At 46.9% G+C, this 24,137-nt stretch overlaps 1 long non-coding RNA gene across 1 annotated transcript; it reads left to right on the top strand.

Moving 5' to 3' along the window:
- Nucleotides 1-10,602: 10,602 nt before the first annotated feature.
- Nucleotides 10,603-23,548, top strand: LOC120394294. The gene is made up of 3 exons (XR_005592250.1): nt 10,603-10,949; nt 13,057-13,314; nt 23,490-23,548. It is a non-coding gene; the product is annotated as an uncharacterized LOC120394294 (long non-coding RNA).
- The last annotated feature ends 589 nt before the right edge of the window (nt 23,549-24,137 follow it).

Genomic DNA, 24,137 nt, shown 5'->3' with positions numbered 1-24,137 from the left:
TTCATTCTTCACAGCTCAAAGTATGGAAGGATAAACCACCTGACCCTGTCTTCTCCATCCTGTTGGCCACCCATCTTGGCCAGCAAGAAGGAACGGCTTTGGGCCATTGGAAAATAAGCATCAAGTGGGCTGGTCAGTGCCTACCCTGATGTTAAGACAGGAAAAGGCCAGAAAAATCCTTGACTTATTATGCCCACCCTCACGTAGGTCACCGCTTCATGATCACTCTGTAATATTGATCCCAGATTCTCCCAATATATACGGGGGGAGTGTGGGAAGTTTTTCTCTCTTCTCTGCCCCTCACAGGGCCCGTCCATGAGCCATGACATCCCACTGGTGTGCCAGCACCCTGCTGTTCATAAGTGTCTGGAGTCTGATGCTGTCCAGGCTCTATGCTGTACCTGTGACCCCTCTGAGCCTCTGGAGGTGCTTGCCAGCTGGAGCCCAGGAAGCTAAATTGCTGTGCCACATGCATGGATTCTGTGGGAATGGGAGCAACCCCCTGGCCCTGCAGCGTCACTATCAGTTCAAAGGAGACAAACACACTCAGTGACAGCCTCCTGGGTGGTGAAAGGTGCAGGGTAGCCCTGGTTTCCTCTGCTGTTTGGGGAACAACCATGCCCCTACGTGTCATCATTGCCATTGGAACTCAGACACCTCCGTTACCTGGAGAGGAACTGCAGCTGTCTCTGATCACACCAGCAGGCAAGAATATCACATGGTTCCTCGTAAACTGCTGAACTGGACTTTAGCTGCACATGACTTGATTCAGCAAGGTCCCCCAGACTGGACAGTTCCATTAAAGGACACACATTGTGACAAGCTCATGCCAGCAATTTGGTGTAAATTCTATAGGCACATTGCCATTTCAGAGAGATTTCATGAGCCCGGTTTGTACAGAGTGGATTTGGGCCAACAACAAAAACAGCTTTAAATTCCAACCCTCTGATCACAAACTGTGCTCCTTCTGACATTTAAGAGCCCCAGTTTCAGGACCCCAGGTGTTAAAATTGGATCAACAAGAACATTTGGTTCTTCCACCTCAGACTTCTCTGAAGGAGGGTCAAATCCACTTAAAGGGCATGAATAGCTCTCACATTGCACCTGCATGTGCTCTCCTGATTGAAACTAGCCATAAGGATTGGGATGAATGGGTAACCTGGGAATATTCTCACTCTTCCTTCAATGTTATCCACGCAGAAGGGTCTGTTATTGTCTATGTTGGCAAAGCAGGTATGTGTGTAAGGACATGATGTAATATTGTGTTGATTAATGGGCACTGGGTCCAACCCATGGGGCCTTATGCTAATCGCTGTTTCTATAATATAACCATCATTGTTGGTTGTGATATTACATTTACTGTGCCTATATGGACTGTACAACAGTTAAATGCCTATCCTGAGCTCTACAAGGAGGTTTCTCCCATTTCACTGGGAATGGGTCTCATTGCCATTAAGGTAAAAACACAGGCCATCACTCTTGGTGGGAGACTTTGCTTGGGTGGAGCCCCAGTGCAACAGGTCTTTTAAATCTCATGCTTCACCCCATTTGGTGATCACTGGTTTCCAAATTATACTAGCAATTGGTCTGATTCTGCTGGTTTGTTGGATACAACGACTGATGCAGCGGCTGCAATGGATGGAAGATCAGACCCGGTACCACGGCGTTAAGGATGCGATGGGGATACTCACTCAGTGCAAGTACCCCATCAACGGGGGGACTTGATACCAGCCAGCTCTGTGTTTTGGGAACCAGGGCACAGTATCTAGCCTGTCTGACTCATGAAAGACACCCCCCTCCAGTCTCTGTTTGAGCCAAAACCAATCAGAGAAAAGGCTTGCAGAGAACAATGAAGGGCATTGGGAGACACACCTAGACCCCTCCTAACAAGGGTGACAAGATTAAGACATCTCTATTCGCATACAGAATGAAGAACAGAGACAACTCCTCTAGCCTCATCTGCATGAAAGATGGGACAGGGATTAGCATAATGAATGAGGAACAGAGAACCTCACTAAACTTTGAGACCAGAAAAACAGGGACACAGTGCATCATGGGAATCCCTGCTCCAGGTGCTAATGAACCTACGCCTGCACACACTCAGCTTAGCAATTATCAGACCAATTCTAGTAATAAATCTTCAATTGATATCCCAAAATACTGAAGGAGCCTAGTTGCATTGTGAGCTCCCTGGAAGAAAACACTACCCATAGCCAAGAGTGATCAGTTCCTATTGTCTAGCTAAAAAAAAACCCCTCGAGTCATCAGTTTACCCACAAAGAAATCTAGTGTTCTCCCTTGAACTACTGTATTTTCTCTACAAAAACCCCTACCTGTGCCCAAGTCAGTGTTCTGATGTATAGACTCAAACTCTGCATCAGTTCCACTTGGACACCATCTCCTGACTGATCATGTTGAGGGCTCTGCCAGTCTCCAGCACTCAGGACCCAGAGCTACCACCATCACGTGGGAACCCCGACCAGTTCAAGCCTCATGGAGTGGGTGAGATTTCTCTCTCTCTCTGTTTTCTTTTCTACCACAGGTATTAACCTTTAAAATGTAACTGTTATATTTATTTAGCCCTCCTTGTGCAGTTATCACTATTATTCAATAAATTACTTTTATGGTTCAGCTGGTTGCTTCTCTCTCTCTCTCTGAATTTTACTCTTTTGTGTTTTCAGCTTCCCCCATTAATTCTGCAGCAACACTTCCTTTACCTAAGCTAAAGATCCCTGTAGCGCCCAAAAATACTGTGGGCTTTGCTCATTAAGTGGGTTACTACCAGTACTATTGTAACGTGAAAGTGGGATAGGGACGTGTTAAACTTGGGGCACATAAGGGGGAGGGCAGCTGAAAGTGCTGCTCAACCCAGCCCATTGAGTACAGAGACACATGAGGGGATCAGCTGGAGGGTGCTGATTGACCCGGTCCACTCAGACTTAGGGGGTGGGGAGTGTGTGTGTGTGTGTTCATCTAATTCTAGGGCTGGAGGAACCCAGCCCTGGGGAACCTAGGTCCTGCAGGGTAGCTCCATTGGGAGGGGCCTTGCAGAAGGGAAAAGTAGAGCTCCATATGAACACACAAATGACATAAGCAGCATATTAACAGATTTACAGCACCCTCCTTCCCCACCCAGAAGAGTGACCCTAATAAATGGGCATAGCCCAAAGTAACGGGCACATCTGGTAACATGACCATCTTGGATAATAGCCATTGATGGACCCATCCTGCATGACCTTATCTCATTCTTTTTTGAACGCCTTTTATAGTTTTGGACTTCAACACCCCTTGCCAATGAGTTCCATAAAGTGACTGTTCAACACCCCTTGCCAATGAGTTCCATAAAGTGACAGTCCATAAAGTGACTGTGTGAAGAAGCATTTCCTTACATTTGTTTTAAACCAGCTGCCTATTAATTTCATTATGTGACCCCTGGTTCTTGTGTTACATGAAGGAAGCAATAACTCTTCCTTATTCACTTTCTCCACTTATCATGATTTCTCAACATTTGCCATGACAACTACAGCCCACCTAGTAACTTAGTTCATTCATGCCCAACAGTACACATATCTAGCTCTCAAATGAATTAAATGCATTTACCAAACCTCATCCTATGCTGCGTTTTGAAGCGCCACTATTCAAAGGGAACACTGGGCTGCCCTGTTGTGTACACCACTGCAGCAGTTAATGCTAACTATACATCGCACTGTTCACAAGAATTTACTAGTCCTGTAAGGATTTTTCTTGAGAAGGCGAAGAAATGCTTTAACGCCGTCCATCTTGCTGATTTTTCTGCTTCGCTCTATTGTCTGCTGCTGATATTGATTGCACGCACCTGTGTCACATGTACATTGGAATATAATTCCACATAGTCCTACAATCCTTAGAAGACGATCTGAGAGGGAAGTAGAACATGTACTAAACTGGATTTTCTTTGCCTTAGGAATTACAAATGTGCTCATTTTACAAATGAAAACTTGTCAGAACAAGGTAAATGTGCCCTGTCCTGAAGAAAAACTTCTTATTGCCTCTCGGTGTAGATTACAGCCCTTCTTGGCACCAGCTCTATAGATTTGCCTCTGTGACTGGTTTTGCCTGCCTGCTTCGTGTTCCCGTTCATTAGGACTTAGGCCAACTTGACCCTTGTAATGGCTTTAATTCCCTTCACTACTATGAAGGAAAACATGGCCTACCTAGCAACAGCCTTATTAAGCAAGATCTGCTGAGGCTTTCAATCCTCTGTGGAGAGTTCAGTTGTTCAAAACAAGTTTTTAAATTTTCTGGTGATGCTGATGAGTATTTGGTTGTCTTCTATAAAATGTGGATTATATTATAATCTCAACCATGATAGTACTGAAATTGATTTTATAAACCCTAGGTAAATTCCTGGATTTGCAGCATAATGGAACTGGTAAGACTGCGGTTCCAAAGATGGTACAGTTCTATATAAAACTTTTCAATGTATAATGTGCTCAGAAACTGAACAGCATTTTGAAAAGCTAGCGTGGTAACTTTAAAACAATTCAGTGTCCTCAAATGTGTTTGCATTGTTTTGTCTTCTTTGCATGCCTGACAAGCTGTCAGATCTTTATGCGAATGCTTCTGAGATTGATCTGTGCACTGCAAAGCCCACAGCCCTCAGTGTTCTGGGCCCACCCCACTCACTGGATCCTTTGAGTCTGCAGCTTCAGCTCTGAAGGGTTAAAATCCACGTGCTGTTTGCATAACAACTTGGTACACCTCTACCCCGATATAACACGACCCGATATAACACGAATTCGGTTAGAACGTGGTGAAGCAGCGCTCTGGGGGGGGCGGGGCTGCGCGCTCCGGCGGATCAAAGCAAGTTCGATAGAACGCGGTTTCACCTCTAACGCGGTGAGATTTTTTGACTCCCGAGGACAGCATTATATCGGGGTAGAGGTGTATATGGATTGCGTCCGCTTTTAGAGGCCCAAAGTCCAGAGTCTGGTCAAGAGGCCAGAGGCCTAGCAAATAGTGATCAGCTACGAGAAAGCAGAATAAACAAAAGATAACCTTGGCCCTAGGTCATTAATTTGTTATTAATGCAGATTTCCATGGAAGGATATGACTAATACTTTAATGGCAGAATATGGCCCCAACATTCTCATTAGCCATCCTTAGACCTGACAGGTACGTCTTAATGTCTCCAAAGAAACTTAGAGACAGACTATTTTAAAAAAAGACCTGCTGAATGAATAAAATGAGGTTTAAAATTAACTTTGTAAACCAAATACAGTAGAACTTGCTTATATTGAACTCAGCTGTAATGAAACTTCATGTAAGTTTTGCCATTGACGTCAAAAGGATCTAGGGTCTGACCTTCTTCCAAAGTCTCAAATTGCCTCTATGCATTTCAGTGAATTTGCACTCCTGCTACACAGAAGCTACTCTATGTTTATAGGGCCAGATGGCATACCCCCCAACACACAGCCTGAATCCTATACCATAACGCATTTAAGCATATGTGGAGCTCTAAGTGTGTGAATAGTCCCATCAAAGTCAAGGAATTTGTAAGGAAAAACATGGCACTTCAAGTGCAAATCCTCTTCCAAGTTGCACAAACCCACTTCACAACCACTACTTCAGTACCAGAGCTGCACTCCTGTTCACTGGCAGGAAGATGGTGCATAGATATGACTGCAGGTAGGAAAAGATGCCCAGCTTCTTGTCCTGCCTTGCTCTGCCAAGCATCCCGCCTCTCCTGTGTGGTTAGGTCTGGGATGCTGTGTTTCTGACAGCAAACTGTCTTGCACGGGGAGGGCAGTAGAATTTTCCCCCATAGTGAAATCCCACTGTGGTAATCCTTTGGGAACAGAAATTATCACCAAATGACCAAATAAGTATTAAAACTGCACTGCAAGCCTGTTATCAGGCTGAGCAGAGACAGAAAGGGAGGAGAAGTTGCCACAAGTGAGCCATGAGAGGACTAATTGGGAGTCACTAACTCCAGACTTCATGCAACTGCTTTTCATTAAGGGTGAAGGACTAGCCTTTCAGACAGGAAGTGCCCCTGCACTTGAAGGGGAATAAAGGAAGTGCCCCCCCAAGAGATGGGGCTATTTTGGCAGTCAGGCCTTTTCCTGTTACACTGAAACAACTCTGTCGATGGTGATGTATTTTTGTGAAACAACCAAATTTCCCCACAGGTATGTTCTTGTCATATCTATATTTAGATTGGCTAAAGCTCTTTGTAGTAGGAATATGTTGTTTGTTTATCATGTAACTTTGACTCCTTCACCTGCACTCTTCCCAACCATCCATCTCTGCTGAACCTACTTTTAGCATATCCCACCTTTTGAGCAGCTTTCAGCAGACACTGTATATGATTGATTTTGCCATTCTGCCAGTAATATGTCCCCTCACTCTCTCTGTAATTAACATGTAATAGACAAGTTTTGACAACACTTTCCTGTACTGTTTTACTTCCCTGTGTTGCACACTTTAGAACTTCTGAGTTTGTGCAGATTCTCCTTTTAGATTCTCCTGTTGTAACCCCTCCTATTATTTAATCCTGTCCATGCTGGGTGGTGGTATGTTTTGTCAGAAGTGAGCTGCATTCGAGTGTGTTTGTTCAGTAAAGTTCAGAACTGCTACAATCCTGACACTTCAAACTGTTCAAATGTCAGCTTCAATTCTGAGGGAAAAATGATCACACACAATATTCAAACAGTGTGCGGTGCAGGTTACAACAAATGCATAGGAGGTCATGACTCTACAGAATAGATGCAGGAGCTCTAGAAGGCCTCAAGAAAAGGAGTTCCTCTACACAACAATTTTTGTTGTACCCCACCAACGGAAACGTTGTTCTTTCTGGATTTTAAATGTAAGCAGAGTCAGGAAGAGATCTACCCTGACATCTGGTGGTACATTATGAGGAGTGGGCAAAGGAATTTTAGGAATGTGCATTTGCATTGGTAAACCCACTCCACTTAGCATAACACACAGCAGCATGGGATAGTTATTTTCACACTGTGGAATCCCCAATTTCTTTGTTATTGGGGCAGGAAGGAAAAAAAAGGGCTGTTACCTTAATTATGTGAATGAGGAACTATGAGACTGCTTTATGACAGAAATGACTCAACCTACATTAAATAGTACTTGCTAGACAAGGGACATGGGTTCCAAAACCCAGTGAAGGAAGAGAGGCTGGGGACTGGTGTGTGTACCTGATGGTATGGGCCCCTTTTGAGGGCCTGGAACACCAATTGCACATCCTCTTCTCTCCACTGTTAAAGAGCAGAGCTAATTTTGAATCCTTTAGGAGTCCATCTGGAGGCTGCTGACCTGAATTCATGTTGGCCCAAGGTGGCACTGGGGCTCCTCTACTACAAGCTGAAATCACTAAAAGAGCTAAGCTTACTGAGCTGAGATCACTGAGTGGGGGAGCCTGAAGATTGATTGCTAAGCAGTTGGCAGAGCGGAGCAGTCTGCAGCACGTTGGTGCAGCCCATGGAACAGTGAGCAGTGTGGAGCGGTTTGTGTGGATGGCTGATGCGGTTCACAGGTTGGCTGGAGGAGCGGCTGATGGAGTGGAGCCAGTCGTGGTGAAGGCTGCAGCAGAACTCCACGGAGAAGTGGGGCAGTCGGCCCTGGCCCACGTAAGGTGTCCCTTAACACCCTGTGTGTGCCCCCCCCATTTCCACCCAGGCTGGGGGGGTTAAAACTCTGCAGATAAACTTTTGAACTCTGGGGTGGCACTGACCAGAGACAGAGACTCTTGGATTGTTGGACTTTGGGGTGATTGGACTTAAGACCCTAAGGGGGAGAGGACAGTGCCAAATGTACTTGGAGGTGGGGTTTTTTTTGCTTATGGTTTGTGTATAGTCCTGTTTGTGGTGTCTCTCCAACGTGATGCCGCATTGTTTCCCTCCTTTATTAAAAGGATTTTGCTACACTCGGACTCTGTGCTTGCAAGGTGGGAAGTATTGCCTCCTAGAGGCGCCCGGGGGGGTGGTAGGTAATTGTCCCAGGTCACTGGGTGGGGGCTCGAGCCGGTTTTGCATTGTGTTATTGAAACGGAACCCCTGGATACTGAACCCGGCCCTTGTTGCTGCCAACTCAGAGGGGCAGAAGGGTTACATAAAAAGCCTCTCATAAAAATGCCACATCTGGTAGCATTAGCGCTGAGTGCAGAGAAAGTGGGTGCCACGGCACAGCTAGACTCCTTTCTAAGAAAGCAATAGACGTCAATCAAGAATGTTACCAGCGATTGCCTCAGGTGGAAAGTGATAGCTAAAAAGTGTATGCAGTTGACAGATTGATATTAATTTCCTAGAGACTGCTTCTCAGGTATCAGATTTGTGGGTACAATACAGTCATTCCTGGAGTGGAGTTTCTTGGGTAATCAAAATAGGTTCTACCTGTTTCACAAAACATATTGATTTAGGGCCTGATCCAAACCCACTGAAGTCGTTGGAAGGCTCCCACCGATTTAAAATTATGGGCAGTGGATCTGGCCCCATTTGAGCACTTTGTAAGGACTCAGGAAAAAGAATCCCATTCAAAATAGTTAGATAACTAAAGAAAGGCATGTGGTACTATTTTCCATATTATTCCTTACTGTCTCAGCACTGTGTGGAAGAAAGTGTTCATGCTCTTTATCCCACAGGGATTGGAAGGAATCCTATGAAATGATTATTTGCCACATGAGAAGAACAGAAAGCATTTGTACAGGCTTAGGGGAGTGGGGAAAGATGGTGCTGTTTTATGTATGAAATGTTCCACGCGCTAAAGGAAGAGAGCTGGGTCATGTAAATAAGCAGTGACCCCCCAGGCTCTCTGGATTCTCTACTAAAGGGACCTGACCCTGCAAACCCTTGCTTTCCTCAGTAGTATTAGAGCCCAATCCTGCAATTGTTTAAGCTAATGAGTCAGTTTACGCAGGTGACAAGTCTGAGTAAAATACTTGCATGAATGAAGTTACTTCCCTGTTTTGTATTGTTTCAGGATTGGGCTCTTAAGGCAAGGAAACGGTACTGTGTGATTTAAGCACAACTTGCAACTGGATTTTTTAGGATTTGGCCCAATGTCTCTTATTACTCAACAACTGTTTTGCTAGGCCACAGTGGTGGCCAGTGAGCTGCAAAGCTCAGACTGAAACAGCAGATGAGATTTACAGTTATACACTGAGTCTTGTAGAGACACAAATGCCCTAGAGAAGACTGGCATGATGGATACTGCTGCAATCAGAGTTCTGGGGAACTCAGCAATGTATCCAGTTGTCCAATTGTATGATGTCACTTTAATAGGGAGAGGCATTAAAATAAGTCAGTTCAGGGACAGTGTTTCTGATTCAAGGAGGATTATGGCCTATGAACTATGGGAGGAATGCCGTACTTCTGCAGTTTTAAGGAGACAGTCTTTGGCTTCAAATGTTTGTGACCCAAACCAATTTATTATTCCTGCTTCTTGAATATTTGTATTTGTTCTTTTTTTTGTTTTTTTTGGCCAGGGGAGGAAGGGTCGCAGATGGATGGTACTGTAGCCATACATTTTACCCTGCAGGGGCATCCACCAATTAACCACTTGTGAAAGGGACCCAAGGGTAATGTCACAGGTGACAGATAACCAGGAGACCTCAGATCAGTCTGTGACAAACATAACAATAATCTCGTGCGTCTCAAGGGCTAAAAGCTCAGTGGAAGCGGAGTCTCTCCTTTATAGTGCCGATTTAAAGGGGAAGCAAGCTGAAGCTTGTTCATGGTATGGGAGAGGTACCAAGCGGTGACTCTCTGATCCCAGGTGATAAACTCCTCCCAGCAAAGTACCGACTCGGAGACTACAACGCAGAGCTGTGGAGGAGGAAGAAATAGACGGGGTCCCCGGGATGTGGGAGCTCACTACACTCAAACTTTCCCAAGCCTGGCCTGAGGGCTCTCTGCTCGCTACAGTGATATTTCATCCCCTTCAAAAGTTCCCTTGGGGAAGCTGTGGGAGGAAGATCCCCTAGGGGCCGTGGCGAAGACCAGGAGCAGGTCTTGTGTCTCGGTGGTGGGGGTGGCTGTTGGCTTTTCCTCCACCCCATTGCGCTCCCCCGGGGGCTCCCAAGTCAGCGCCCACCAGTTTGGGATTTATCTTTCCTAGGCGGACCTCTTCCCTTAACCTCCTTCTCCCCACTTCATCCCTGCAGCATCTGCCTCAGCCTGGTCCTTGCACGGCTGAGCGAAGGGGCCGGGTAGAAATGCCGAGCAGCTCACCGAGATGAGGGTGCAGCTGCCCCTGGCGCTGGAGCAGGATGGAGGGAGGGGGAGACGCGCCCAGCGGCTGGGGTACACCGGGAGAAAGAGAATGAGGAGAGGAGCGGGTGCCCACACACACAGAGAGAGGCGGAGAGCAAGGACACACACACACACAGTTGCACCCAGAGTCAGGCACCCCATGCCCAGTGCCTGAGACAAAGTGACAGAGCAGGGGGCACAGACACCGTGTGAGAAGCAGGCACTGGGGCTGAGATGCACATGAGAGAAAGACAGAGGGGCCGAGAGAAGACAGGCCCCCGCCCACACTGACCGAGAGCGGGACGCAGATACACACACACACACACACACACACACACACACACACACACACACTGATCTCACACAGATAGGGTGATCTTACACACGCAGCCAAGGTCATGATCACACACAAGAGACAGGCTGATCGCACACACGGCAATCACACACACACAGCGATCACACACACACAGAGCGATCTCTCTCTTACAGGGTGATCACACACACACACGATCGTACACACCTCTCCAGGGACAGGGAGAACGCCAGGCTCCGCTCCGCGCGGAATCTGAGCACAGCAGCAGCAAACCCATCCTGGGTCTGGGCCTTTCTTCTCTCTCTTTTTCCATTTAGTCAAACAACACCTCCCCAAGCCCTGAAAAAATGCCTGCCTGTGAAGCGAGGAGAGGGCGCCGGGTCTGTAAATAAGAAGTGAGTACTGGCACAATGGCATGTGTTTCTAGATCGCAGTCTGTCCGAACCCCTCCTGGCCTGACCCCCTTCCCTGAAACCCCTGCCACACCCTGCAACCCCCTGCCGCACCCCTCCTGCATCCCGACCCCCTGCCGCACCCCACACCCTTCCTGGCCCGACCCCCTGCTGCCCTCCACCCCCCCCCCCCCGCCCTGACCCCCCTGCCGCACCCCGACCGCCTGCCACACCCCCCACCCCCCCAGGCCCGATCCCCTGCCCTCAAACCCTGCTGCACCCCGACCCCCTGCCCTGAGACCCGTGCCGCACCCTGCATCCTCTGTCCTGACCCCCTTCCCTGAGCCCCCTGCTTCACCCTGCACCCCGCATCCCTCCTTCACCCCACACCCTGCCCTCAGCCCCCTGTCACACCCCTCACCCCTCCTGCACCCCCTGGGGACAGGGAGGGGGCAGAGTTGGGGGGGATTTTGGGGAAGGGGTTGGAATGGGGGTGGGGCCGAAGGAGGCATGGGGGGGGGTGTCAGTAAATGCAGTCCTCAGGACAATGTACTAGTCCTCATGGTCATTTGAGTTTGAGACCCCTGATGCAGAACCGTTACTAGGTATTTTTGAGCCCCAGGCAAGAATATAAAATTGCGCCCTCCCCCAGGGCTGGCTCTTCTGCAGCAATTCGGCGGCAGGTCCCTCAGTCCCTCTCGGAGGGAAGGGCCTGCCGCCGAAGAATGAATGAAGTGGCGGCAGTAAAACCTGTGATTTTGGGGGGGTCAACTCATGATTTTTGACTGCTTGGGCTGGTAATGTTGCTTCCAAGATGGTCTTTGGTTCCAGTCTAGTTCCAATGCAGAGAGGGACTCACAGGTTAAGAGAGGAGGGAGGTGCTGGATATCAGCAGTGGCCACTAGGGATCAGCATGTGTCCTGAGAATGCTGGGAGTTCAGGTTTGCAGCCAGGATCAAGGGTGGCAGGTTTGTAGAAATTTTGGTGGTGCCCAGAACCCGCTCTGCCCAAACTCTGCCCACGGCTCTGGGAGGGAGTTTGGGTGAGGGAGGCGGTCTGGGGTGCAGGCCCTAGGCTGGGGCAGGGGAATGGGGTGCAGGCTCTGGAAGAGAGTTTGGGGGTGGGTGGGGGTGCAGGTTCTGGGAGGGAGTTTGGGGATGGAAGGGGTGCAGAGGGACGGGGTGCAGGGGTGAGGACTGTGGCTGAAGGTGAGAGGTTTGGAGTGTGGGAGGGGCTCAGGGTGAGGGCTCTGTCTGGGGCTGGGAATGGGAGGTCTGGGGAATGGGAGGGCTCAGGGCGAGTGTAGGGGTGCGGGCTCCGAGTGGGGCGGGGTTTGGGATGGGCTCAGGGCTGGGGGAGAGGGGCAGCATGCAGGGGGATGAGGGCTCTGGTTGGGACTGGAGATGAAGGGTTTGTGGTGGGGGCAGAGGGTGCAGTGGAGGGTGAAAGCTCTGACTGGGGGTGTGGGCTCTGGGGTGGGGCAGGGCTGGGGCTGAGTTTGGGGTGCAGGCAGGCTGCTCCGGGACAGGGGCCAGAGAGGAGGACTTCCCCCAGCCCTTTCCCTGCTGGCAGCAGCAAGCTCTGGGGGAGGAGCCCCCCTTTCCTGCCCCCCCAGCAGCACATTCACCTCCACCACTGTCACTGCATTGGCTCCTAGGGACCCTCTCAGGTCCAGGAATCTCCCTCACTTCCCCTGTGGTGGGTGCCAGGAGGTGCTGCATGCGGCTCTGCCCCTGCTGTTGCCCCTGACTGTAACCTCACTGAGGGCGAGGGATGGGGCTACCTTCTTGCCCAGCATGGGGCAGGAGCAGTGACTGCGGGCGGAGGGAGAGGGGCTCTGTGCTGCTGGAGGGTCTCGTTGGAAAATGAAAAAGTCTGAGGTGGAAGGGCAGGCTCAGGGTCAGGAAATGGGGGGCGCTAGGACCCTGCGGCAGCAATTGCTGCAGGGAGGCAGCATGGAGCTGCTCTGTCCAGAAGGAGGGGGGTGGGAGGAAGTTGGGGCCGGGGGACACTCATGGGAGGCGTGGGGGCAGCAGGTGGGGCCAGGAGGGGACCACCTGGGTTATAAATATCTCCGGGCCAGCGGCTTTTTTTTTTCTTTCTCCGCCAGTTTCTGCACCTGAGGCAAGTGCCTCACTCCCCTCGCCCGGGCACTGCCCTGAGGTGAAGTAGGGTGAAGAGCTGGCAGAGCTTTCTGAGCAACTTGTATTGTGGGGATGTTCCCCCCCCCCTTGAACTAGGCATTAGAGGAAGGAAAGAAAGGCGTAAGGAAAGGAACAGGCGCAGCTTCTCGCCTGTCTAGCCAAGACCAGCGGGCTTTGTAGGCACCATGCCAGGCAGCTGATCTCTAGGCAAGAGTCCCACTGAGGTAAGTAGGAGCCCAGCTGCAGGGTCAGCCCTGGGGGTGGGGGGGGCAGATGTGCACAGTTAGAACAGACGCGCCGCTCACTATCCGGCACCAGAACATTTCCACGCTGCCTTTGCCCCCCGCTCCACAGAACGCAGCCCGGGCTCGCTGAGCGATCTACCTTCCCATTGGCCACACTGGGTGACGTGTTGCTGCCGAACCTCCCTAATAAACAGCTCATTGGGCCATGGTGGCTGCTGGTTCGTGAGTGGCTGCGCTAATGGCCAATCAGCGCTATCCTGGGGGTGGGTGGGTGTGACTGACCGTGCGGCGCCGGTTGTTCGAACCTGAGCGCTGGGGAAGGGAGCGGGGACCCGGCAGCCCCGGGCGCTCCGGTGAGTGTGGGGCGGGGCGAGGAGTCGGGCACCGCCTCCACCTCAGCAGAAGCAGTAAGCGGAGTTGACAGGGGAGCCGTGGCGGGCGATTTGCAGCCGTGAGGACAGCTAGGTAAGTCGAACTAAGATACTTCGAGCTCAGCTATGTGAATAGCGTAGCTGAAGTTGTGTATCTTAGATCAATTTCCCTTCTCTCCCCCCCCCCCCAGTGTAGACCAGCCCATAGAGGCAAATCCTTAGTTGGCCCCTACCTTCCCATACCTGTAATGGGACCTACACTTTGCTATATGGGATAGGGTGGGCAAGATTTCAGCAGCCTGCACAGCACTTCCTTTCTCTGCAGGAGCTTCCTTGCCACTGCATGAAGTGGTTTGGTTTAGTAGATCTCCCACTGCATTGATATACTGGACAGCATAGCAGGAGAACCATGGAAACTAGTGGGATCATCTGCTGTCCTGTGCCTTTTGGGATTAGTGATCAGTTCCTTTCTCCCCCCCCCCCCCTTTTTTTTTAACCAGTTACATGGGTGTGTGCTGTGGGGAAGATATCCACAAAGAAAAAGTTTTCAAGGTGCAGAAGTTGCTCTGATAGACTGAACAAAGAGTATGCCAGCTCCCTAATGAGGCAGCCAGCAATGCCATATTGTTATTGTGGTAGACTGAACAACGATAACAAATATCTAAGAAACACAGATATCTTATATATACTAAAGCCATTTGAAAGTGTCATAAAAAGACATTTTAACAGCACCACTGTCTCCTTCTGTGAAAATCATTGGCTTTTCACCATATTTACATTCCATAAATACATCGAAGCTGAAGCAACAGGAGATGCTCTTGTCACAATGTTCTATTCCAATAATATTCTCACTAATTTATTAATGTGTAAGCAGGACCTCACTTCAATAAAGCATACATTTAAAATGAAATATATCTCCACATATGCCAGTAGCATTTTTCACATCCCTTTAAAATTATATTCAAGTAAATTATCTTTTGGTTTAAAAGCATCCAACCACAAAGATGATTTAAATCTTATCAGCGGTTCCCTTTTTTATTACCTTTAAGAATAGTTACCTGTCTTAAAGAAAAGATTTCAGAAAATAAAAACGTGAACACAATGAAACTGTAAGAGGCAAAGGAGCAGTAGTATTACACCCGGTAGTATTGTGTTCTGAGAAAATGTATAGTAGTGTGCTTTGGGCAACTTTCAGACTTTTATCAGCAGATTGTTTTCACAATAGAAATTACACTGGGAATTTATTAAATGGAGTTTCAGTGTACTCTAGTTCTCTATCAACCACCAAAATTACAAGCAGTATATTATTTTAATAAAATGACAGATAAACTGAAACACTTCTAATAGGAGAATTTCCTCTAAAAGGAAATTCTTAGCATATTGACTTTCAGTTTAAAATTTCAGTCTAACCTACTTCAAACAATGAAAATTGTTCTGTTCTTGCTGTTCAAAATAGTTCAGTAATTGTTTTCTGTTGAATCAATGTGCTGATTCATTGTAAATTGAAAGTTGCATTGAATTTATCCCCTGTGCCTAAACACTTCTAGTTTTTTTTTAGTTTTGCTGCTTACTTATGGAAACTTAGCACACACTTGTATTATAGCCAAGTGTAATCTGTTATCAGTTTGGTATGGAATGCCTGTGTTGTGGGCGTTCACTCCGTCATGGAAGACTGTAAGCAGTTTTGGGGCAGAGACCATGACTTCCTCGTATGTATTTCATTTTTTTTAAGTGCCTACTAAAGTGGGCTTTCAATCCTGATTGCAGGGGTGGGATTGCTATTGTAGTAGAAATAATAAATATTCCCCTTGCATCACTGTGATTTATGATTAAACTTCTTTATAGCATGAAATGGTGGTGCAAAAAATGGGAAACTACTGAATCATCAAAGACGAATTGTAGAAGCAATCGTCACTCCTTAGAATAGAAAATAAAAGAGAAGGAAAAGGTAAGACAAGACCCATTTTTTTTCACAAGTTTAAAGTTGCCTCCAGACCACTATTACCAGAGTGAACAAGTTATTCATTGAGTATTTGTCCGTGTAGATCCCACTCTAGGTGCATATGTGCTTCAGGCACGCAAGACTGGATTCTTCTTTTTTGAGTGCTTGCTCATGTCGATTCCATATTTGATGTGTGCGTGCCCACGTGCACGCTGTCAGTATTTTTCCCTAATGGTACCCCTAGGGCCGGCTTTGGCAACCTCTGGAGCCCTGTGCTTATGCGCCGGTACATTGGGCCCTGCTGGCCCCAAGCCCGCTCAGTTCCTTCTTTGCACCAGTTACGGTGATTGGAACGCTCCTTGTTTTCACAAGTCCGATAGTGGTTTCTTTAACTTTGGACTCTGAGTTTTTTCTTGTATCTCGTTACTGTAGTGTTAGTAGTTAGCACCTACTCTTGGGAGCCGTCAGGGCCCACGACATTTCATGGCACCTTCAACATTGGAGGCATTGCGAGCAGCAAGAGACTTGATGTCTCTCCCTGTGCCACCCATGCATGGGGACCTAGGCCCATCTTTGGGAGACCTTTCAAAGGCGGTTTCCTCTAAAGGGAAATCTGTGATGAGGCTACCTTCTGGGATTTCGATGTGGCACCGCTCCCCAGCCTGACGCTCCCCATCATCATGTCGCTGGCCTCCACCTTCCCGGCAGCAGTCCTCGGTACCGTGAAGCGCATCTCCAGCTCTGAGACACGGGTCACTTTCCCCGTGGTGCTGCTCCCTGGTGTAAGGGTGATCCCCAACAAGCCATGGCTACCAGCATGAGGCCACCTCAGCTCCACTCTAGTCTCTTCCTAGGGAAGAATCTTCCACGGGGTCTGAGAGTGAGCCCTCCTCATCCCAGAGGCTTCAGCAGTAGGCCTGTCATTTGGTCCCTGGCCATCCACCCAAAGGCCACCCCAGTGTACTTGAGGACATGGGATGGAGCAAGTGTCTTGCTGGAGGATAGGAGGGTGCTTAGGAGAAAGCAGAGGAGGCACTAGCACTAGTGTGAAGATCTATATGTGACTAATATTTAAGTGCAACTAAACATATCACAGGTCAGAGCAAGCTGTGGTATGTTCCTGTCACAGGGTGAGCTGGTCCATTAAAAGACTGGGGCACAGCAGCACCTTTTGTCAGGTTTAGCCCATCTCCCTGTATGATGGGAATAAATACAAGGGTCATGTGACAGAAGCATGCATCTAAACCGGGCCTGCTGACAGGTAAAAGGGCAGCCTGTGGTCATTAAAGAGAGAGACACAAAATGTGTGAGAGAGGCCAGAGAGAGACTCTCTCCTTAGTGCCCAGGCAGAGGGCCTGTGAAGAGGACAGGTGGCAATTTTCTAGAACTCCGAGGCAGAAGCCTTTTGGGGTAGAGATTTACAAGGAACTGGAGCGGTGCAGGGATAAGCCTCCATTGATGGGCCTGCAGGATGCAGAAGTCCCAGCTAGGAGAGGGTTGGACTACAAGGATGGGCATGCTCTGATCAAGACCTGGAAAAACTTGTGTTATGATAATAAACCAACCTGGAAGAGAGCACTACTGTAAAATCGCCACATGTGATATCTGGTTTGATGCAAGAGTGAAGGTAAACTGAGGTAGCAGATGGGCCCAAAGGCAGTCTGGGGGTAATGCCCTACAACCGTTCCCTTTAGCCTTGTTCTGATACGAGCACTGCTTCTTTTCTACCCCACTCTCTAATAGAAAACTGCTTTTTTATTTATGATAGACATGGTCTACACTGACTTAATACAGAGGTTGTAAATTTGTCCACGATAGCTGTCCGCCATAGCTATGTGTCATCCTAGCTGTGTGAGCACGTTAATCAAACCTTTTCTACAGAGGTGGTTAGTATTTTCTCTACACATACTCTTCTTTCCAGGTTTACTCTTGAAACACTTGATTCATACTGAAACTTGGGCGTCTATAGGTTTTATCCAGAAAAGCCTACTCCTTTCTAGACTGGAACTAGGTCATTCTCATTTTTTCTCTCTTGGCGTTGGTAATAAATTTACTTCCTTTTTAATTTGGAGTACTATAGAGCTATTATGACGGATATAAAACGGATTAAAAGGTTGAAAACCAGTTAGAATTTGATGGTGTTACAGTTATGCTCTTGTTAACTTCCTGGTTTACATAGCGATATAAAGTCAGGTGATCAATTTAAGATTGAGGATAGCACGACACTAATTTCCCTTACCCCCGAAGAATGTGGTTATGGAGACAGAGGTGCAAGCTGAATGTCTTTGTTGGTCCATAAAAACGGGGAAATAAGGTGTACTAATACTGGTTTTTCCGAACATGTAACCTATTCCTTGAATATATGGTAAGTGGAAAAGGTAATTTGTCAATTTCTTGGTATTTCAATTGTACAGAATTGAGTCCAGTTTGGTATTGATGCTTTCTGTTTGTTGGCTGTTCAATGGCATATTTGGTGATAGCAGATCATCAGTCCAACACCTAAATGTTACCTCTCAAGTGAACAGTTGAGGACTGAGTGGGAATGGGGAAGGATCTTCTAATCCCAATAGGTGCTCGCTTTGACAAAATATGTTATGTTAAAAAAAAATGGAGAGCAAGTGTTGAATCTGCTGCCCTTATGATTGAGCTTAAAAGAAAGCACTGGTTAGGATTCCCAATGATTACCAGACTGTACTATAACTATTGCTTAAATTATGACTATATTTATACATTACAACTATATACTTGAAAATGTGCCTGAAAATATTGTTCATAACCTTGCCCAGTCTTGAGTTAAAGATTTGTGTTACCGTAACCTGTACTGTTTTTGGTATGATACAGAATCTAGAACCCAGGATTAGAGAGTGAAAGGAGGATGGATTTTTCAGATATCTGAGCTATTTTTAATTGTACTTTTTTTTGAAGCCATCGTGCTGAGTTTCAAGGTTTAGGGCCAAATTCTGCTCTTAGTTATACAACACAGAAGTCAACAGTTACTCCAAACTTCTCTTTCTGTAGGAGGAAGCAGAACATGGCTTATTCTTTTTGCTTTGTTTTCTAACTATCTTTGGAGCTCATCGTTTACGGGGACATCAGGAATTTTTAATTTTTTAAAATAGATTAAATATGACTACAAATAAAATGTGATGTGTTTTCCTCATAGGCAATAGCAGTGAAACACCGTTTGGAAAAAGGACTCCAGTGAGCTTAACACAGAAGCTGTGCAGAGCAAAACAGGCTTTACTAGCAAACCAGTCAAAGGAACTGGAATAATTAATAATTTAAACTGGAAATCAGTAAGAACTGGTGCCATTTATGCCTTACTGACTCCCAGGGGAACTCTGCAAGCTCTGTGTTGGAGAATAGTGTATTTCCACCAGAAGTTGTGTTTCGATACTGTCTTATTCTGGCTGTCCTCTTTTGGACCATCTTAAAAGACTGTGACAAAGTTCCTCCTCTGCCTTGGTGGGTCCTGCACTTATTGGCGGATTTGCTTACCTCAGAGATTCAGGGCAGCCTTCAGTTTGGCCAGTTTTGTGGCTCAAACCTGCCATTCACTCAGCTAACCCCATCACTGGCCAGCATGAGGAAAAGGAAGGAGAACAATCCCCACAGTCTCTGCTGACCTACCTAGTGGGTCAGGGGGACAGGCCAGGGACCTTCCCCTCTGGTGGGACCCACAGTCCAAGTCAACTCCTCTTTATATCCAATAGGGGGGAGGAGAATGGGGGGAACCCAGGCCCGCCCTCTACTCTGGGTTTCAGCCCAGGGCCCTGTGGATCGCAGCTGTCTACAGTGTTACACGTAACACCCGTGTGACAGGTACAACTCCCTGGGCTACTTCCCCATAGCCTCCTCCCAACATCTTCTTTATCCTCACTACAGGACCTTCCTCCTGATGCCAGATAGCGTTTGTACTCCTCAGTCCTCCAGCCGCAGGCCCTCTCACTCTTAGCGCCGTGCACCAGCCACTGACTGAAGTGAGGTCCTTTTTAAACCAGGTGCCCTGATTAGCCTGCCTATCTTAATTGATTCTAGGATCTTCTTAATTGGCTCCAGGTGTCATAATTAGCCTACCTGCCTTAATTGGTTCCAGCAAATTCCTGATTTTTCTGGAACTGCCCTGTTATCTTACCCAGGGGAAAAGGACCTGCTTAATCTGGGGCTAATATTTCTGCCTTCTCTCGCTCTCCTGTAGCGGGCCCCTGCGTTGTGGACCCAACCGGTTTCCCTGCCCCTTCACTGTAAGCCGGCTGCACGACTTGACGCCAGTTTGTTTCCAGACTGTGCCAAGGAAACATCTGTATGTGCTCGTGCTCCACACCTTGCACTTCCTCACCTTCGCGTCCCACCCTGACACAAAGTGGAGGGACTTCCTGCCTCCTCTAGAGGGTGGGGAGCCCCGGTGGGCCAGTCTATACTCCACCCTGCTCCCAAAGCTCGCCGGGGATGTCAGTTGGTGGCTCCTTTAGGGGATGTGAGCACGAGCATGTAATTGGCGCAGTTCACCCCTGTCCTGGACACCTGCCCTTTCCTCGGCGTGAGGGAGACTCTGGTGCACGTTTACCTGGAGTACGCCAAGCTGCAGCCTCTATTCTGGCTCCTCACAGATATCCAATTGCGTCTTTGGCTGCACTTTTCCCCTCACCTCCTTATTTATGCACTGGCTATTGGTGGCCCCACAAAGTCATGGGACCTCTTGGTCAACCTCCTCCTGGCCCTGGCTGAAATGGCTGTCTATAAAACCAGGGAGAGGAGGTTGGCCAATGGAGTCTCCTGTAACTGTGGGGCCTCTTTCCGGTCCTCCATCCATTCACGCATCTGGGCAGAGTTCCTCTGGGTGGCGTTCACTGACTCCCGTGATGCCTTCGAGGAGCAGAGGGAGCTGTCTGGGGTTCTCTGCTCGGTGTCCCCATCAGGTTCCCTTCGACTGACCCTTTGACAGCACGTCTGTCCTTGTTATTTCATTAGTTGTCTCCTGAAACCACTTGCTTTCCAGGTCCTGTGGATCCCCCCTTAAGGCTGGGGTGATCTTTTAGCAGTGGGCTCCCCACTTCCTGGATCCCAATAGGCTCACTCTCCTGTAGCCCTCTGGCCCGACCCTGTCACAAGACCTATAGCTGTGATACAAAATAAGGCCCCGATCTTGCAGTTTTTGCAATTGATTCCATATGGACTGACTCCAGGCCAAAAATTGGTTGTATGGTCAGGGTTTAAAATAATGATTTTGCACCAGCATATCTCAGATAGGGTTACAGTTAATATGGAATTATTTGTCTAATCTAATTATGTAGACTCTTTGTTTAGTCTTAAAAAATAAAATATATTAAATATCTGTTTGAGTTGATTTGGAACTTCTAGAAACATTAGCTGCTTCCTAAGTATAAGTGTGTTTTGCTTAATTCTAAGATTTCATGGAGGAGTGGGAAAATCCCCCAAATGATTTGTACATTTTAACTTTTTCAAGCACTATAGACTAGCATTATCAACAAAATTCTAACTATGAAGCCAGATCCTGCTCTGGCATATATCAGCATAGCTCCATTGAAATCAGTAAAGTTATTCCAATTTACACAAAAAGCATCTGGCTGTAACTTTTGATTTTTAAAAAACCTTGATTGTAGATTAAAAGATTTTTCCTTTAATTTGGCGTTAGAAGGAAAATGAAAGGGAAGAGAACTCAGAATAGTCATAGAAGCAACATCAGCGATTGGGTTTTTTTAAGTTCTTCTATTGTGCCAATTGCTGTTGTATCTGAATGCTTTCCAGAATAATTAAGAATAATTAAGGTGACTAGCATCTGTTATTTGAGGTTATTTGAGGTTCCTATTTCTCCCATATCCCCCAGAGCAGTGGTTTTCAACCTGTGGTGCACAGACCCCTGTCTAAGGGGTTCTCGAAAGGTTGTTGTTACAACGGAACAGTGGTTTTCAAGCCGTGGCCTGTGGGGGTCCACAGACCATGTCTAAGATTTCCAAAGAGGTCTGCACTTCCATTTGAAATTTTCTAGGGTCTGCAAATGGCAAAGAGGTTGAAAATCACTGTCCCAGAGGGCAAAGAGTGTGTGTGTGTTGGCGGGGGGCGGGGGAGGGGTTAAATACGAAAAATGGTGATGTTAGTTGTCATTCTCAGTTTTTGCTGGAGTGAATTTCATAGTATTGGGCCAGCTCCTGAAAAAGCCCTGTCTGCTGCATCTGCTAGTTTTACTTCTGATGTGTAGACAGTTGTTCCTGAGGAACACAGCTACTGAAGTCTGAGAGAGTAAGATGGTATATTGGGCCCATTTCCTTTACAGCTTTGAAAATAAAGACCGAGATTTGATTCAGTGTTCTGTTGAGGAATGAGCGGAGTGAGTGAAACATAGGACTGATGTACTCAAGTGAACCTGTATTACTGAGGAGGTGTGCTGCTGTGTTCTGTAACTCTTGCAGATTTTGCAGGGCAGAAGCATTCAAGTCTAAATACGTTGGATTGCGATGATTCGAGCAAGAGTTAATGATGGCCTATGTGGTTGAGGCCAAATTGTAAATACAAATGATGGGCTGTAGCCTTACCAGATTAAGGTAGGAGAATGCATTTCTTGTAAATGGTTTTGTGAACGTCCAGCATCAGAGCATGGGATTTTTTTTTTTTTTGCAGCTATGTTAGGTTGTTGGTTCCAGCTTTTTGTTGAATGCTTCTTAATCAGAGCCACTTGTGCTGAGTCACAGCAAGAGGGTGGGCGTTTCAGCCATTTGAACCCCTTGAATTTTGTTGATATTTAGAACACAGGAAGCTGATAATTCATACAGCTTTGAAACATTTGTTACACATCAGCATTGTCTGTAAATGTTGTCTCTTGACACCTGTGTCTTTTAGAATGATTGATAGCAGAGAGTGTGTGTGTGTGTGTTTGTTCTGGTATAGCAGTTGGATATTTTGGACTAGGAGGTTGTGAGACAAAAGGAAAATAACTAAAACCGTTGATGCTTCTAGTTATGTTCTTTGGGTGACTTGTTTAAATAGCTGAAAATACAGACTTGCTGTGTCGGCAAGGTTTTAATTTGTTTTCCATCCAGACCCTCCCTTTTCTTGAATTTGGCCTCTGTGCACTGGTGCCCATCTGCTCGTAGTAAGTAGATGAAGAAATGATGGCTTGCTTCCAGTAGAGTCCCACCAGTGCCATGCCATCTGTTACCCAGCAATGCAGGAACAGATGGGTGGAAGGAGTTAGTTTCTTAGAAATAACTTTTATTTCAGTTCCCAGGTAGGACATAGTTGTATGGGGTATTTTAACTTTTCTTAACTTTTTTGGAAAAAAAGATGCTTAGAAAATGTACTATCCCGAGCCCCCAGGTATTACTGACTAATAAGACTTCACATCTAATGCTATCTTGCTCCCAAGAGCAACTTCATATATTTGACTCATCCACACTGAGGGATGGATGGTCTGAGAACAGCAGCTAGAACTGGAAAGTTCTCCGTGTTCTGATACTGACTCCCCTCTGTGGCTATGGGCAAATCACTTAACTTCACTGACGCTCAGTTTTTGTGGGCTGGATTCTATCCTGTGTCAAGATCTGCTATGGGCAGGCACCAGAGAACTGGTTGCAGCTCCCTGGTTCCATATCCTGAGCCACCTAGGTACTGCTGTGATCTGTGCCAGCTGGGAGACGTCCCAAAGGATTGTCTGCCCTCTGAGGACTGCCAAGAGTGCCGTTTGTGTTCCTAACTCATGTATGTGTTTAGAAACCAAGGTTCAACTTTCCAGAGTCTTCATGGCACTCAGATGGGTAGTATACCACATCACACTACTCTCTATTGACTTAATCAACTGTTTTGTAACTAATGTTTTGTTGTAGGAAATGGAGGAAAAAAACCTTCTTCGCTGCCAGTCTGATCAAAAATCTCAAGAAATCCATCAGCTGCAAGAAGAACTGAAAACAACTAAACAGTTTCTGAAGGAGACCCAGAATTATGCGGAAGAGATGAAAAGTGAGATACACATTTCTACCTATTTAAATCCTGTTACAAACTATAACTTCAATGTGGAGGTTCTTTAAACCTCATTATCAATGGTGATTTGAAGAATACCCAAGAAAAAAGTTCCCATTGTGTGATATAGTTAAATTAACTTTCAGCTAATACACGCAATTCTCTTTCCAAACTGAGATGGAACTTCTTTATACAAATATATAGTACTAACTCATAAAATTATATGGTTTTAAAGCAATTTAAAATGAGGAATAAATATGTCCCAAAGAGAACTATATGATCAGCACATTAAATACTACAATGTGCTCCTGTGTTTTAAAATCCCAAGCAAACAAATATACCTCAAACTATTATCCTTTAGCTTGTATATGGACTCCATTAAGCTTAAACGTGATGAAATGTTACCTGCCGAGCCGTAATTTGACTTTTCCCTACATTTGTCTATTTGGTTGGGAAAATGCAATTTGCAGATTGAGGTTTAAGAGAACAGGTAATTCTGCTAAATAGCCATTGTA

This window comes from Mauremys reevesii, unplaced genomic scaffold (assembly GCF_016161935.1).
Source record: "Mauremys reevesii isolate NIE-2019 unplaced genomic scaffold, ASM1616193v1 Contig48, whole genome shotgun sequence".
Classification (NCBI taxonomy): Eukaryota; Metazoa; Chordata; order Testudines; family Geoemydidae; genus Mauremys; species Mauremys reevesii.
Note: the sequence above shows the minus strand (reverse complement) of the source record. Positions and strands in the feature narration are given on the sequence as shown.